We start from the raw sequence: 18,209 nt of genomic DNA on the forward strand, positions 1-18,209 counted from the left end.
ACGGAACATACGGTAAGGAAGAAGAAGAAAACTTTAAATTCTCCTTCACTTTAAGAGTGACTGTGGAGGTGGGATCCAGTCACCAAATCCTGGTAATGACGAACTGTCGACCACCACATTTAGTTCGGGCTTCACTCTAGAGCTATTTAGAATTTTTTTGAAGCCCCGGAACACGAAGAAATCGACGGTGCTTTCAATGGGATTCATACTCCGGACCTTCGATTGGTAGCTGGATGTGTTTCCAATTACACCGCGAAAGCATGCGGTAAGAAAGGAGAAAATCTCTTGCAGCTTTTATTTTAAAAATGTACGTTTATTGTGCTGCTGAAAATGCTTATCTAACATGTGCACCTTCTATGCAACATTTAAAACTACTCGAGTATTTTATCACTGTAATAATTGATACCCTTTTTATTAGATTTATATAATATTAAGGTTACGTTACCTTTCTAAAATTTCGCCCATTCCTCTTTTTGGAAGCTGAAGAGGAAAACTACTTGTGGGAGTAATTGAAGTTTTAATGCTCTCTCTCTACTTCTATTTTTCTACCTAATGATACCCTTGAGACTCTTTAAACATTAACTGGATGAAAATAAGAAGTTATTTAAAACGGCAGTAAGCGCAGCCAAATGGCTAAGATCTTCCGGAGCGAATGGAATCAAGATTAAATTTTAGGTCACAATAATCTCTGTATGGGTTAACAATGAATGAATTTGAAGTAGAAACTAACGTCTGAAGAAAAGGCAGCAGTTTATCAGGGATAACTGTATTAGTAGTTAAGAATCCTTGATTCTAAAACAATCAAGCAAAAATTTAATTGCTAGTTATATTTTAAACGACAGAAAGTGAATTCGAGTGAATAAGAGCAAGTCTAAATTTCTGTAACCTCCTTTTTATAAACTTGTCACATTTTTGAAAGAAAGTCAGTCTTCTTACTGATTGGTTGGATACTCACCTTGACTTTTATAATTATTAATATTTATTCATTATACTTCGTCATTTATATAACATACGTTTAAAAAAACTTGAGTAACTAAATGTATCCCGAATATTAGTTGCAGATCCATGATTTCTTTTTCAGAAATGTATCAAATAAGGTAAGACCCCCCGTCTACACCAGTTTCCTTTATCACATGATTTTTTCTAGTAAAACGTACGCAAAATAAGTATTAATATACGCAAAAGTATTTTAATCATTATATGAGTGTATTTTATATACATAAAATGCATATATAATAAAAATATACACGATTTATATATTTTTATTTATTTACTAATTTATATTTGTCGTTATGCTTTTATTTAAATAAAATTTATTTCTATATTCGTATACAAAAAATCCTGTCTTGTAAGCTGCTCTTTACCTTTCTAATGATCTTCTTAAAAAAAAAAAAAAAAAAAAAAGTTACTGAAAATAACTGTCAAAATAATGTAAAGTAACCACTTTCTTCCGAAGAGAAGGAATCGACCCATCAGTTGCCGAATTGGTTAAGATCGATGAACTTTGGGAATTCGATCGAACATTTTGGCTGCATGGTTGGATTTCGTGGTTGGCCCCATGTTTACGTGATTACGAGCGAATATCTCTTAGAAAATCTTCACGAAGGCATCCCTTCCCTTATGCAGATAAACTTTGAGTGCTTTGCCATATTCTTATTCATATCACCCGAATAGAAGAAGCGTAATTCCAGATGTCATATGAAAGTTTCATAGCACCTGATAAAAATTTATATTTTAGCATTCTCACAAATTACTTTCCAGGCAATTTTAACTTTCATAACTGTTTATGAACGTTTTAAGTAAATGTTTAGCGAGTCTAGCTTTAGCTATAAATATAAAAGATACTAAAATATAAAAGATACATTATTTGGGCTGTAAAATGAAGCTTTATACTTTAAAAAATTGACCTAAATTTGGGTTCACTTTTTGGACCAAACGTGCGTACCATTTTTTCTGTATATTTTGTATAATGTGTAGAGACAATAGGATATTTTTGCACCCAGTGTGCTGACCATTACACTACGAAGGCATGCTAAGAAGGCGGGAGAAATACCTTACATACTCCGCCTTTTTAAAGGGCAACTGGGGATTATAGGACTCAATCGCCAAATCCTGGTAGTGAAGAACCATCATTCACCAGCCTTTTTAGTTCGGGTGCCGCTGTAAAGACATTAGGTTATTTCGGATTATCGTCACACCTGTTAGGTTTTTGTTGCGTTAACCTGTTAGACAGAGCTTAAAGTGCTAATCCAGCATTATTCTATTTTAGATTTGAACTGATTTTTATTCTACGTTTAAGTTCCACTACAACTGGTCGGTATTATTGTAAAGCACGAAATCCGTGCCTTTCTTTTCTGATTTGATTTAATAAATGGCTACATTTCACCCTTCTTCTGTGCTGTTAATTCATTCATGCCTGTGTGAGAATTCGCCAGGTTCATTATAGAATCTAGTTTAGTTTATGTGGAATAGAAGAGACACATCTTACAAATGAAGCATTTTCTTTTCTAAGATAGTCTCTTACACCTTTTTTTTTGTCTTATCATTCAAGAAGGACGGTAACTGAGTCACAAGTACACTTCCCACCTTTGTTTTGACTAAGTTTTCTGAGAGCTTTAAAAAGAGATAAAATATTTTCTAAGAAAGGAATGAAAACAGTGAACTGAGGAGAACATCATGTATTTTAGCAAAATTAAGCTGCATATACCTTTAGTGGTTATTACTTAAAAAAGTTATTAATAAATGTAAGAAATCTTTCTCTACATTGCAGAAAATTTAACACACATATTAAACACCTCGGACTGGGTCCAAAAAAGTGTACATTTAAGGATATTTTTAAATTGGTGTAAGCTGATCCAAATCGTGATTAAACTGTATTTACAGTGAAATTTTAAATAGCGGCTATCTTCAGGGTACGGTTAACTTAAGTGATAAATTCTAAGAACATAAATAAATATATGAGTTAAGTATCATTGACAATCGTATTTTGTAATGTGATTGCCTCCACAGAAGACCAAAATTTTTCCGGAATCATAGTAGTCATCTTATTGAAGTTTAATTCTCTCTTATTTTTCTCTTCTTTAAAGAATCAGCTCTTACAAATCCATAAAGAGGGATAAAAGCATAACAATAAAGCAGAAATATATTCACTGTTACAGCGAAACGCAAACAATAAAACCCTAAAATAAAAACAAATAAATAATGAGTGTACAGTCGTAATTCAATTTAAATATACATACAGTTAGCGAAGCAAAAGAAATTGATCACAATGGGTACCCATAATGCTTGAAAAATTAAATAAGTAGGCAAAATCCAAGGCAAAAAAATACATCATGAAATCAAGCTAAAATATGTGATAAATGCTGTAAATAAATGTGGGATTTATTATACCCTGAAACAAAAAAAATATAGATACAATCAAATGCTGGAATAGAAAAAGAAAGACAGAAGTTCATTGATTTAAGTTATTTTCATTAGGAGAGCAGTAACATAAAACCCGTAGCTGTGTTTCTGATCTGAGCAGCGAATGATATAAAATAAATATTTGAAGGTAATAATAGTAAAAATTTATTAAAAATTAACAGTATGGTGTTTGAAGAAAATTAATTTATTGCATGTATGCTCTTACGTGGGAAAAATGCATAGATCAAGCAAAAAACAGGCAATTAAAAATTTTTAAAGGAATAACTATTAAATGTAAGCCATATATTTATTAAAGTATAACAAATTTATTTCAATGTGTACGGACTCAGTTCCAATGCTGTGGTAGTGCTTCAATGTTCACGACAAAAATCCTCAAGGCAAATGTCACATGAAAGTGGTGTAACTGCTCGTGGTGAGTAATAATGTACCAAGCCAGTAGATAGGACGCAGAGGGCCAATCGAGTTTCCTGCACGATTTCCATATCTTACACCGCTCGAAATTTTATAGGACACAGTAAAAGATAAGGTGTACTATCGTAAACCATGTAACCTTGACTCACTTTGGGATTCAAGAGGTGCGCACAGAAATCCCATAGGACACTTTGGTGCGAAGTGCGGAATCAGTCGTGACTCGTACTTGGAAATGCATTGATGCTGAAGGTCATCATTTTGAACACATCATTTGGGTCATTCATTTTGACCAGAAAGTACACTTATTTCTCAAAGTGGTATATAGACTTACTTTTACCAAATATTTAACCTTGTAGATTGGAAAATAAATTTTCTACTACAGTTCACAGTGTGTATACATTTCTCTGACGCATCCTATAGATACAAAGCAATACAATAATAAATGTAGGCTTGCCTTACAAAGGCAAGCATGGAAAAAGCGCGACTTACAGTAACTGAGTTTAATTGTATGAGTTACATTAACAATTTAACAATAAACTGCCCAAAGCAGTTCCTAACGAGAAATGTTGAAATACAGGGAATTTATTATTTATTAGCTCTGAAATAAATAATTTGATGGGAATATTGTTACTGGTGTTGAATGTCTAAATAATCCACATTATTATTATAATTGCTGGCAATGTTAGGTTTTTAGACAGTTAAGATAATTATTTTACAGTTCTATTTTATCGAAAATGTTAATGTTCAGAGTCATTAATATGTTTACAAATAAAATGAATTTAATTTAGAATTTTTGCATAAAATTATATTTCTTTTCAAAGGGAAAATTTTGCAGATCGCTGTGGAATAAATTTCGCTTATAGGTATGCCTTTAATTTGCAGTCAAATTTTATAATATAAGCACTTGATATAATAACAATAATATAGGCATTTTATAACATAGGCACTTATTGAAAGGAACGCAGTTAAGGAAGATAATCCTTTTCCTAAATAGATAATTTTGCTATGTTCAGGAAAATGTCAGCGAAAGTAGTCTGGTGTAGATCTCTTTCAGTGGGACACAGTAAAATTATTTATTTATAAAAATGGAGCACTTTAATTGATTGTTTTATGTTTATGCATCCTGATGAAGCTAGCGTAAAACAATAAATTTCTATTTTTTCTTCTTTGTTTACCAGCATTGGATTGCACGTATGCTGCTTTGTTTTAGCAAATAATAAACCTCACATTTATTTATTTATTTAATTTTTTATATTTATGGATTCACTTATCTATATATTTCCTTTCCCCTTCAAACTGGATTACAGCTCTTTTCACATTTTTCTGTTTTGCGCTATATTAATGAAAATACATTTTTTCGTTTTACTATGTTTTTGTTTTCTGTGGCGGAGAGAAAGTAAAAAAAATTGCCTATTCCTTAACATTTTATTCTTACGTATAGGTCTGTATTAATCTCAATAGTTGTAAATATGCATTAAATAGTTTTTTGTAGTTGGTTTAAACTTCCAAATATTTTTTTCTTTTCTTTATTATTTCTCTATATATATATCAATAAAGAAATCGTGTATATATGTATATACAGGTTGTAGGGTTTATATTTATTTTAACTAACATTTATTTTAAGTTTAAACTATCTTTCCTGTCAAGCCTGTCAATGACAAGCCTGTCAATCTTTCCTGTCAATGACAAACAAAAAGACGTAATCATCGAAGAACATATTCAGGAGATGTTAAAGAATAAAATAATAACGCCCATAAATAGTGAGTACGCGAGTCCAGTCGTACTATGTAGGAAAAAGAACGAGTTTCCTCCTTCGGATAAAAGGGCTTGGAGGTTTGCTATTGATTACAGAAAACTAAATAGTATTACCAAATTTCCAGTTTACCCTTTGCCGGTTATAGACGAGATCATTAGACAGATCAAATCGACAAGATATATGTCTACTTTGGACTTAACGTCTGGCTACTATCAAATAGCTATGAGACCCGAAGATATACATAAAACCGCGTTTATAACAAAATCGGGCACTTATGCATTTTTACGCATGCCTTTTGGGTTGTGTGGGGCCCCATCAACATTCCAGAGAGCTATGGACATTGTTCTAAAGCCTGTCCTAGGAAAATCAACTTTAATTTATCTAGATGATATAATTATAACGAGTAGTACGTTGGAACAACATATTAATGATCTAGAACAAGTTTTTAAACTATTAAAAGAGGCCGGTCTTACAATTAACGCCTCAAAATGCAAGTTCGCAACTAAAGAACTTAAATATCTCGGTTATAAAATTTCGCAAAACGGTATAGAAACGCAAGATTCAAAAATAAAAGCTATTAAGAATTTCCCACCGCCCAACACCGCCAAGAAACTTTGTTCGTTCCTTGGGTTATGTTCTTACTATCGATCTTTCATAAATGATTTCGCTAATATTGTTGAACCACTCTTAGTAATCAAAAGAAAAAAGGGTAAATTTACGTGGACAGCGGAAGCTAACACAGCATTTGAAAGATTAAAAGAAGCGCTAATTAATGCCCCTGTTTTAAAATTCCCGGAGGGGGACGAAAACCTGGAAATTGCAGCAGATGCGTCAGACTATGCGGTAGGTGCGGTTCTTATGCAAAATAACCATCCTCTGGCATTTTTTAGTAAAACATTGAATCAGACACAAAGGAATTATACAGCTATAGAAAGAGAAACATTAGCCGTATTAATGGCTGTACACAAATTTCGAGTTTATTTTGGCAAATCGCCAGTAACAGTCTTTTCGGATCATGCGGCTGTTGGTAGACTTTACTCGGGGAAAAACCTAACGCCCAGGTTAATAAGATGGGCTTTAAAACTCCAAGAATATAATATCACAATAAAATATAAACCGGGTAAGGAAAACAATGTAGCTGACGCACTTTCTCGTATAAAACTGGACGATGAAGGAAATGAACTTAAATGCGCTGTGTTGACTTCAAAAATTTTAGATTCTAGAGATACGGTTATTACTGAACTGAAAGCTGATCCTGAATTTGGAAATATCTATGCTTATTTGAAAGACCCCGAAAGCTTCGAGCACACAGATATCGATGCGATAAGAAATAGAGCAAAAAACTATGAAATAATAGATAATTTATTATTCTATACGAAAACAACAAACGAAAATCTTGAGTATAAACCAGTCATCCCAGCCTCGCTTCGGTTAAGCATTTTGAAGGAATTACACGAAGCAAAAACAGCCGGCCATTTAGGGGTCAGAAAGACTTTAAAAAGGGTACGCGAGCCGGTATATTTCCCGCAATTATACAAAATAGTAACGGCGTATGTCAGGTCCTGCAATCAATGTCAGTTAATAAATGATATTAATTACAGCCCGGCCGGGTACTTAAATAGCATTCGCGCTACATTTCCGAATGAAATTTCAGGCATAGATCTTCTTGGTCCCTTCCCCCAGAGCGAGTTAAATAAAAATCGTTTTCTTTTAGTAATAGTAGATCATTTTTAAAAATGGACAGAAATTGTTCCACTTAAACGCGCGTCAGCCAAAACAGTCGCAGATGCATTCTTACACAGATACATTTTAAAATACGGTGCACCGATAAAAGTCATTAGCGATAACGGAACACAATTCATTAGTGAAATATTTGAAAACATATGCAATGGACTTGGCATGGGCCATATCAAAATGGTTCCGTATAGACCACAGGCTAACATAGCAGAAAGAGTTAATAAAAACATAGTAAAAATAATTCGCAGTTACGTGAGCACACATCACAAGCGCTGGGATGGCTACATAAATGAATTAGCTTATGCTTTAAGAACGGCAAATCATGATACTACGGGAAAAACTCCAGCAGAATTATTTTTAGGCAGAAAATATATTATGATAGAAAACGCCGTGAAGCAGATTTTAAAGTTGGGGATAAAGTATTGAAGCGAAAATTTTCTTTATCAAGTGCCCCAGACAATTTTACGGCGAAGCTAGCTCCAAAGTTTGAAGGCCCCTATGTAATTCAGGAAATCAAAGGAGTAGTATTATATCTTAAGAACGAGAGAGGGGAAATCTGTAAAGCAAGTCCCGACCAGGTGAAAAAATACTATAATCCAAATGATTTTGAAATCCTTAAAAGTTTCTTGCAGGACTCAAGTCTAAACGAAATAGAAGGTCCAGAGATAACAACAACTATTCCACCACCCAAGAAACAGAGAACTGAAGAGAGACCTAGCCCTTCTACAACCCGGACGTCGGTATCAAAAAGAAAAATAATTTTCAAACTCCAGCGTTTAAGAAAAACAAAAATACAGATGCACCGGGTAAAGAAACCGTGGTAAAGAGAAAAACACCACCTACAAAGGATAGCAGGAGAAAATACACATCAAAGAGAACGCGCACACGGCCACAGAGTCAGGTGTCAGCAAGGCCGCCGTTCCGGAAACTGAAACGGCAACAGGAGGCACAAAAATACGACGAACAGAAGAAATTCAAGAAGGACTCCAGACCGGAGGACGTCAAGACCAGCCGTCCCAGGGAAAAACGGAAATGCCAACTACCAGACGATTACTCCGCCAAGAGGCCAGCATGTAGAGGACGCAAAAGAAAAAGTTATGTGGACGACACTCGGAGGGCAGTAAGGAGAAGATTAACATCCATGAAACCTCTAACTTGGGACCAATTTTGCCAAAAACGAATGACGGAGTTTCAAGCATCGAAAACTCAAAGATAAGTTAAAACCTTCTATAACATTTTTTTTTCTCTTTTATTCCGAAATGTTATGCATAAGTACGAAGTTCTATGTTTTGACGAAAGTCAATATGTCTCGGTTGAGACTTAGTTTTGTTTTACTTTATTTAACTAAGGCAAAAGTATTATTTTCTTTAAGTGTAAAAGCTAAGAACAAGCATTTTCTGTTGGTCGAAAGACTAATTCTGTTATGTTAAAGCCAAAATTTGGCCGAAGATAAAAATAACTTCGTATTCTTGTATTAATAAGAATTTTAGTTTCAGTGCCGCCAGCTTGGCGAAGAATGAGTAAAGTAAAAATTTATTTTCTCTTATTCATTTTACGGTAAATTGTAAAAATTATATGTATTAAAATTTTGTAAATGTACGTAAATACTTGAATGTTATGTAAAAGTAGAATTTAGTCTAGAAGCATAAAATTGTAGATGCTAAAAGTAAAATGCTCAAAAGCAATGAATTCAAAAGTTAAGTATTAAACTGTAGATAAAGTCATGCTTTAGAGCGAAAGCCTGCATGTTTAAAGATGAATGAGGGGGAAGTTAGAATGAATGTGTTTTGTAGGGTTCTCCACCTACATTTGAATTTTTAAGAATATTAAAGTAGCTCATTGAGTTGTAGAATGTCGAGTAAGGTTTGTCTATTTGGTCGTTGAATTCTAACAAATCATGGTGATTAGGGGAAGTGTTGTAAGACTAAAACACGAATATTCCCGTTTGACACCAGACACGGTGGAGAGCCAGGGTAAAGTAAATTAATGCTTGAAAAATTGAATGAATGTGAATTAAGCAATAAGTAAGAAAAACGAATCGTTTAAAAACAAAAATTTATTGTGTCAAGAAAGTGTAAATTATGATGTATGTAGAAAGATACTGATACTTATTCCTTCCAGATGCTGGAAGGAAAGACCAAGATTGATTGATGAAGTCCAGGAAAAGTTGCTGTAAGAAGAGAGCTTTATAACGAGCAACAGAATTTTACTATACAATTTGTTACATAAGATTTTTTTTTTGTGTAAACGAGGTTCTCGCCAGTTAGTTCAGAATTAGAGAAACTTACAACAGGTCGTTTGTAGGACCTGCTTCCAAGTTTTCCAAATTCTGGCAGCGGCAAATGTAGGGTTTATATTTATTTTAACTAACATTTATTTTAAGTTTAAACTATCTTTCCTGTCAAGCCTTACTTTCCCCTGGAACTGCCAATGCCAGAATATGTAAATTTGAGTAGAACGCGCAAGGATTCAAATTATCAGCGGAAGTATTATGATTTAAATAGAAAGGAAACATGTTTGGTGTGTGATATTCTTACTTCACGAGCGCGGAGGTAGTTAGCGAGAAATTGAAGAACCCCGCGTTTCGGCCTATGTGCTTGCCGGGAAGTAGTGTTAATCGTTCAAGTGAGCTTCAAGTCTGCTGAATTAGCAGTGGTATTGTAAAACGCGGTGAGTTAGTTATTTTAGAGAGCCTCGTAGTTAGAGTCTTGTCTTTAGTTTCTTTTCAGGTTATTATTTTTATTTGACCGCCGAGTTGGCGCAGTCTGTGAGCGTCAAGAGCACGCAATTGTAATTTTTACGTTGAATAAAAAGGGACTTAAACCCTTCACAAGACTCTGTCTTTTATCCAGTTTTCACAGTCACCTCTTGGTTGCGTGCAAGTTGGAGGCGCGCAACGTTACAAAGTAAGCAAGTATATACACTGGTGTGCAAAAATTAAGGACGAGACGGTTTTTTTCAATATAACTTTGTACAAAAGCTTTCCAAATCAACACATTTAATACCGTAAGATCCCAAATACGTAAGGACATGAGTAATGTAAGCAACACTTACTAAAAGAGAAATCAGAGGGATAAAAAGAAGCTTTATTGAAAACGTAGCATGGAGCGCAATGCGACTGAAGGCTGAAACATCCCTGTGGTGGGTGTCCAGCAAGAAACATCCGGTCTTTAATAGGGGATATGATCTCCCCTGACTGCTAGGCAGGTTTCACAGCGTCTGCCCATGCTGAGAATGAGGGTGTCAATGAGTTGTTGAGGCATTTCTGCCCATTCGTCTTGCAGCGCCAATCGAAGCTCCGGAATCGTTACTGGTGGTAAGGTACGAGCTGCCAAGCGTCTGCCTAGAAAATCCCATACATGCTCGATGGGATTGAGATCCGGAGATCGTGCCGGCCAATCCATACGTTCAATAGCCTCGCTCTCTAAGAGCTGTTCGGCAGTTACTGTGCATAGTCGTCTATGAACGATGACATGGTGCATAGTCGTCCATGAAAAGGAACTGCGGACACATAGCGCCTCTAAAAAGACGCACATATGGAAGAAGAATCTCGTTACAATAACGGGTCCCGTTGACTGAAGCTGCGTCGAAGATGTGAAGGTCTGTACGACTACCAAGCATGATGCCTCCCCAAACGAGAACACTGCCACCTCCATACCTGTCCCTTTCAATGATGTTCGAGGGATGATTGCGGCTTCCCCGCTCTCTCCAGATGAGTATGCGATGAGAATCGCTACTCAGACCGAATCTGCTCTCATCTGTAAAGAGTACTCGTTCCCATTCTTTGTCTCTCCAATACCGGTGTTCCTGGCACCACAGAGAACGCCTTCTCCGATGGGCAGGCGTTAGAGGTACACACCGTACAGGGTGTCGTGCAAACAGACCACCACCGTGCAGTCTTCTGGCCACGGTAAAACGCGATATCGGTCGTCCAGTCGCCTGTGTCGTGTGTCTAGCGATTTCTCCCGCTGTCTGCCGCCTGTTTCTTCTGGCCTGTAAGGCAATATACCGGTCATCTTCAAGTGTGGTTCCTCGTGGACGACCACTACTAAACCCCCGGATAGCTGTTCCTGTAGTTTGAAATTGTCTCCAAAGTCGTGAAACGATGCTGTGAGCAATTCCGAACTCTGCAGCCACACTTGTCACACTGCGGCCTTCCTCCAACTTCCCAATGATTCGACCTCGGGTAAAAGCATCCAGATGTCGTCTAACAGATTGATTATTCGCCATTTCTCGTTGAGGAAGCAACTCGGTGTGATTTTAACTGCTATACAGCGTGCAATCTCTTTGCCAGAAAAATTGATCTTACACCGACAACATGCTTTATACCACTCAGACACTCCCCCATTACGTCTACCTGCATATCTGCGCATCACCTTACTTAATCTCCTGATTGGTCTTTCTGTCCGCTCTGCCTCTTCGTTCAGCTGATATGCTAATTTTTCGACTTCGTCCTTAATTTTTGTACACCAGTGTATGTGGGGGTGCGGATATGAGAATTTCATGTTTGACTACATTATATGTTTGCAAAACGAGGATAAGGAAAATGATCGTTACAAACTCCATAATACAATGGAAGGATGAACAATAACTTCAGCAAGTTTAAGATAGCCATATCTAAAAAGAGCACGATCATTACACTGCCATGGATCGGAAGATAAGAGGCAGTGGAATTTCCGTTCTTTTTCCTTGCCCTGATCATCATCGGATGTTTTATTTATGGGGCTACCTTAAAAATGAAGTCTCTACCTAAGACATTTGAAAAGTTTTTAGTTGAGGGTGGTCTAAAGTGACCACCGAGGAATTCAACAAAATTCGAATTGAACTGTGCGCCAATGCATGAAAACACACTGCTTATCTTCTACAAACATGCCCTGATCTTGAACATTATTATGTTATAAGCCCGTTGTGTCATGTATTTTTGAAATATAAACTTTAATTTCCATTTATTCTGAATTATATTCATCTCTAAGTTTTCGAAACATAACACTTTCAACATGTTATGACTATTTTATACGACTAATTGCGTCTAATGCTCCAGATATAGCTATATACCTTTTCCTTCGCTCGCATTTGGTTTCAACTACTAAGAGTTATTACCAATAGCTCATGTATGTCATAGGCCAATCACAGTAGTAGTAATAAAAGATGTACTTTAGGTACATCTATCACCCGGAGGTGTAGATACGTTCAGTACCAAGCTCTGGCAATTTCTGGTCGTGTGGAGGCATAAATTTCGTTCATTAAAGTTAAAGCTAACAAAAACTCTAATGGTCGTATTCAGTATCTGAGAAAAATAGATAGGAGTTTTTAATAGTGAGAAACATTCAGCGATTCAGAGCACTAGTCGCGTGTTAGGAAAACAAGTTAAGTTTTCGTTCATATAAGCAGTAATGTCTTTAACGTACACGAAAAGCATCTAAGTTCTTTCAAGCTTTGGTCAAACACACAAAGTTCATTATAAATTAGTTAAATTTGAAGTATTACTTATCTTCGAGTCACATGATAAAAACCTTTGAATTTAGATTGGCGAATAACACTCAAGTAGGCGTGTCGAGAGGAAAGTTGGCGAAATTTTTAAGTTACCGCAATTTACACTACATATCTTGGTAAAAACATAATAAATTTGCAAAATAACTTGATTAAATAACTAAGCAAATGAAATAATAATTTTTTTAAAAAACACAGTTCTCTGCCCTCTGCGGGCGCAAAGTCCACTACTGGCTTTGCCAGAAGAGTAAAGCGTGTAAAAAGTAGTATTTACAGTAGTATTCACACAAAATCTTTAATCTTATCTATATACATATTTACAGTTAACCAAGAAGCGTTATGGTGTATTGTGCGGGTGTGCAGGCCAGCCTCCACATTTATTCAACATTAAGTCTGTTCACTGCGACCGCTCAATGACAGAGCGAGTTTGACGACTAGAACTGGTTTAACTTCCTTCTGCTGCTGGACTCCGAAGGTGTAGGACGGCTTCCGGATGACGGGTGTCTGCAATTTTTGTTCTTTTTCGTTCCTTTCTGACGGCCATTTCCATATAGTTTGAAGAGAATGCATTTCGCCTAGAAAATAGAAATTGGTACTGAAGATTCAACTGAATTTATCTAGATGCTGACTTCTGCAGTAAATTAATGATGTTCTACGACTTGAAATATCCTCGAAAGAACTTCATATGCACGTGTTACACCTTCCTGATGGTACGGAAATTCGCCTTGTGTTTCTTCAAAAATATACTGGAATAACCAATCAACTCAATTTCTTCCGTTATAAAATTTGATTTTTGTTATCATGATACTTTGCTTAACGAAGATGAACTGAGATTTACTTTGATTGGAACATTACGCATTTCTTGTACGAAAGGTTAGGATTCAAAATGGTAGGACTGATACTTACTGTAGCTGAATGATCACGGTCTATTATCTTCTGTGTGGCGATATTTTCTTTATTTATGCTGGTATTCATTTAAAATTTGGCGATTTAAATTTTATATTCTTTTATAGATCACACATTCCATCATTAGATTTGGCACATCATTTTTATTACATTTGGTGCCGCTCCAAAAATTTTAAAAAAAAATTAAGGTTGAGAACCTGAATATTTGAAATAATTAAAGAAGCATAAAATTTTTTCAATTCACGTTGTGAACTTGAGATTGTAAGGATTATGTTAATTTTATTAACAGTTAAATTTTAAGTTAAAGTTCCTTTTCTGTCAAATTCTTAACTTCAACTTACTACTTCCAGCCAGAACGTAGTTTTGGAATCTTGCTGAATATTTAATGAGGAGGAGCGGTATTTAAACCACGAAGTTACTTACTGAGTCAGAGAGAATCAGAGTTTCTGATTTACGCTCGTCTGCCTTTTTGGCTACTCTCTCTCTCTCAAAGCTCTTATTACGCTCGGCCGTACTCAGGCCCTTGCTAAGCTTCGTTGTCAAATAAGTTAAGGGGCCAACTCGATTTGAACCTTGATAGCTTCGGCTATACTTCTTCAGTTAATCTTAGTTTTAGTTTAATTCTTAGTATTTTAAGTTGAAGTCCAAGTGCGGGCTTTGTACACTTCCAGGCGGAGCCTGGAATTTTTATTGGAATAATAAAGGTTAATTTTTATTGGAATAATAAAGGGTTAGTTACCCTTCTATCTTTTTGTTTCTTGTCACCGAACTCAAGCAATTATTCGCTTATCAGTTCTTAGATTCTTCACTTCCAACATAAACTTAGAATTCTGAAGTGAGGTACTCTACAAGATGAAGTGTGTGATCTATTATTATTTGCTGCACATGTGACTTAAATTAATGTATGATATTTAAATAATTTTAAGATATATGTAATATATTTAAATCAGAAGTAAATTTCAATAATCTATCATTGGATTGCGGTATATTTGATAAGTATAATTTGATGATAAATATCTAAATACAAATTTAAAAAAAAGTTTGATCGATTCTTATTGCACTGATTGAGTTCATACATGTGATAATATGTGTTGAAGCTTATAATAATTGATTAAGAAATGATCAAAAATTTGTTATCCTTACAGTGCTAATTGGCAGAATTATACATGTTATAAGTAAATTTATGTATGTTACAAAATTTAGTATTAAGTATTTATGTCAAAAAATTTGTGTATCTTAATGTGTTTGAAATTGAATCTTGTGAAAATAAGTAAAAAAGATAAGTAACACTATAGCTCATCTATGCCAAAACACACTGGTCCTTCAAAGTCGTAAAAAAATTTTCGAAGTGAAAATTATTTGGTTCAAAATATTACTGACAACAAAACCCAAAAAATTCGTTGTAGTGAATTGTTTAAAAGAGTTCCTCTGAGGTCAAATTTAACTAATTAATAGCATTGTTTTCATTCAACTTGTTTTTTTTTCTTGTTCACTAAGTAAAAAAAAAATTAAGAAGCATCAAAGAAAGAAAGAAAAAATTCACACACGTTTTGTGTTTGATTATAAATGTAGTGGATTTAGTTCCAATTAATAATTTGTTTGGAGTTTCTTAGTTAGTATGGGTGTAGGTTGGACACCTTCATTTATACGTTTGGTAAATTGAAGAGTAAGAAAAAAAATTCTAGAACACTTATCAGGTTCAATGTTTCTTCTAACCTTCTTCGGAAACGTACAATGACCTGACTAGAACAGAGAGCTTACTAAAGCTATGTTCACTAATTGTAGTAAGTAGACAGGATACAGACGAAGGGTATACAAAACCCTTTATTTTTTTCTTTATATACAATGACTTCCGTACTTCGGAATACAATGACCCTCCACTCGGGGTCTAACTTAAAAGATATCAAAATAAAACTAAACTCTAATTTAACTTTAGAATAAGATTGGCCTTATAATAACAGGAAGCGTATGTAGCACAGAGACTGTGAACACTACAATACGTTTAATTTATCAAGAGGATTAAAACCTCTGGCCTGGAAGGCAAAGTAGCAACTGCGTAACTTCTAAGGTAAGCGGCCTGCTTCGAACTCACGGCTTCCTCTCTTCTGCTTGGCAAAAAGGCCACACTTAAATACTTGGCGTTCGCCAGACAACTTTGCATAAACTCCTTCACGCTTATAATTCTGGCCGGAAGTAGAAAATAAGAAGTGATAGTAAAGATTTAAAATAAAATAAACGTTAGTAAAACTTAAGATCCTTACATACTTCCCGCCAGAGTTAATTAGTTTGAAACTGAGGTCTAAAACGACCTTGTTGAAAACTTTTAGCTCTAGAAACTAACGCGAGGCCAACCTTTTACAATCATAACTTAGCTAGAAACTAGAAAATTTTAAAAGAAAGAAATTTGTTACAATAGCAGCTCCCGGAATATACAACAATCTTTTTTCTTTTTCATCTGTACTGCATCTAAACAGGAGCTTTATTCAATTCTGGTTCCTTCCAGAGATCTGGAAGGAAAACTAGTTTAATGAAATGTTACAGAATGACATTGCAAATAACATATAGAATATATTTTTCTTAACATTCTTATTTCATTCATGACTATTTTAATTATCTCTCCCCGTGCTCTCTGACATGTGTTGTAAAAACACCAAACACGAATGTGTTTCTGTCTATGTGTTCAACACTTCCTCCTACAATCAAAACACTAACGTGTTAAAATTCAACATACGAGACCTCTTAACACACCCTAATTTCAACTCTAGACCCTGAGGTTCTATTCTGAAAGTGGCTAACTCTAAAGTGTAGCGTCAGAGAGCCTAACTACATCATTCAACCTTTAACACATATTCACCATGATTTAATCTTTACAGTCACACGAATAACAAATTTTTAACATTACTTTCACTTTTACCATATCACGGTATTTCTAAACATTCAAAATAACAGTTCACATGTATACAAGAACATATCAAGATGCCGTTAATTTTACACATTTGAAAACATACATTAGTAGTACATTGTTAACTTCTATTCTTTTCAAAGCAAGTGCCAATTCTTTCTACATTGAAATAATACTACATTTCAAAAAGTCTTTCAGACTAAAACTTCTTTCTTGTTAGAATGTTTTAAATAAAATTTATACAATAACTTTTTACAATATTTAAGTCTTTATACAACGCTATTATACATCAACTTTAGTTTTACGCGCGAGTAATTGAAAAACATAATAAGAAAATCGGTCACAACTCATTTCTCGCCCTTTTGGCGATAAAGGTAGACCTCGCATGAGGTAAAACTTCTTAAAATCTGCCACTTGCAGTAAGAATGAAAGATTAACTTAAGTTTGTAAAGTAACATAAAATTTTACTTATCTTTGTAATATTCAGACATCCTTTTCTGGGCCCAGTCTTTAAAGGTGCTGCAGACCGTAGCTTGGTTGATCCTCCTTCTTGTACGGGCTCGCCCTTCAGTGCTTTCCTCTGGAAGCTTCCGTTTTTCACCACTACGGCCACCCTTGAACATCTTCCTTTTGTGCTCTGCTTGTGGTCTTGGCCGTTTGAAGGCAGCTGGTCTTGGTGGAACCGGGAAACTTCTGTCGTGATCCTGCTTGGACCTCGTTGTTGGCCGTTCAAATTTTTCTTGTACTTTTTCCTCCGCCGCTGATGGCCCTTCCGCAGTTCGGCGACTTTTGCTGCGGAGAGTTCTGCCGGATGAGTCAATCTTCCGTTTCACAGCCGGGTTATAGTTGCCGTCCTTTCTCCCGGTCTTTTCCACATACGTCGTCCTTCTCCCTTCTTCATTCTGGGGGTGTTCGTGAACTCTGTTTTTTGGACGGTGGAACGGCTTCTTTTTCTTTTTACCTTCAGTTTTTCCGCGGGGCAATTTTCTTTTCACTTGCTTCTGTCTCTCATTGGCTTGCCCTTGTACCTGTCGTTTTCCCACCTCTGGAACTTGTACCTGCGGTGTCTGCCGTACCGGATCCTGCAAAAGATCTGAAAAGATTTGCATTTTATTACGATCGAAGTAGGGCTTGATTTGATCAATGTTTGCGGAACAGGTTTCACCATTTCTTGCCTTTAACACTACAACAGCGTGAGTTATTTTTTCTATAACATATGGTCCTTCAAAGCGTGGAAAAAATTTGGCAGTTTTATCTTCTGGTGCTGAAGAAAGTGAATGCTTAATTTTTAGTACTTCATCCCCTACTTTATAAGTTACTCCCCGTCGTTTCAAGTCATAATACAATTTTTGTTTTCTTTGTGCTACTTCCGTATTCTTTTTTGCTTCTTTTATTAGTTTTTCTATATCACCCATTTTAAATTCTGGGGCTCTTTGTTGCACATAAAATAGTTTATCTAACGGTGTTATAACCTTTCTGCCTAGAAATAACTCAGCAGGAGTTTTGCCCGTTGTATCATGTTTTGCGGTCCTAAGGGCGAAAGCAAATTCATTGACATAGTTATCCCAGCTTTTATGAAAATTT

Source organism: Stegodyphus dumicola, chromosome X1, assembly GCF_044657685.1.
Source record: "Stegodyphus dumicola isolate Sdum_Otavi_A_Nest chromosome X1, ASM4465768v1".
Classification (NCBI taxonomy): Eukaryota; Metazoa; Arthropoda; class Arachnida; order Araneae; family Eresidae; genus Stegodyphus; species Stegodyphus dumicola.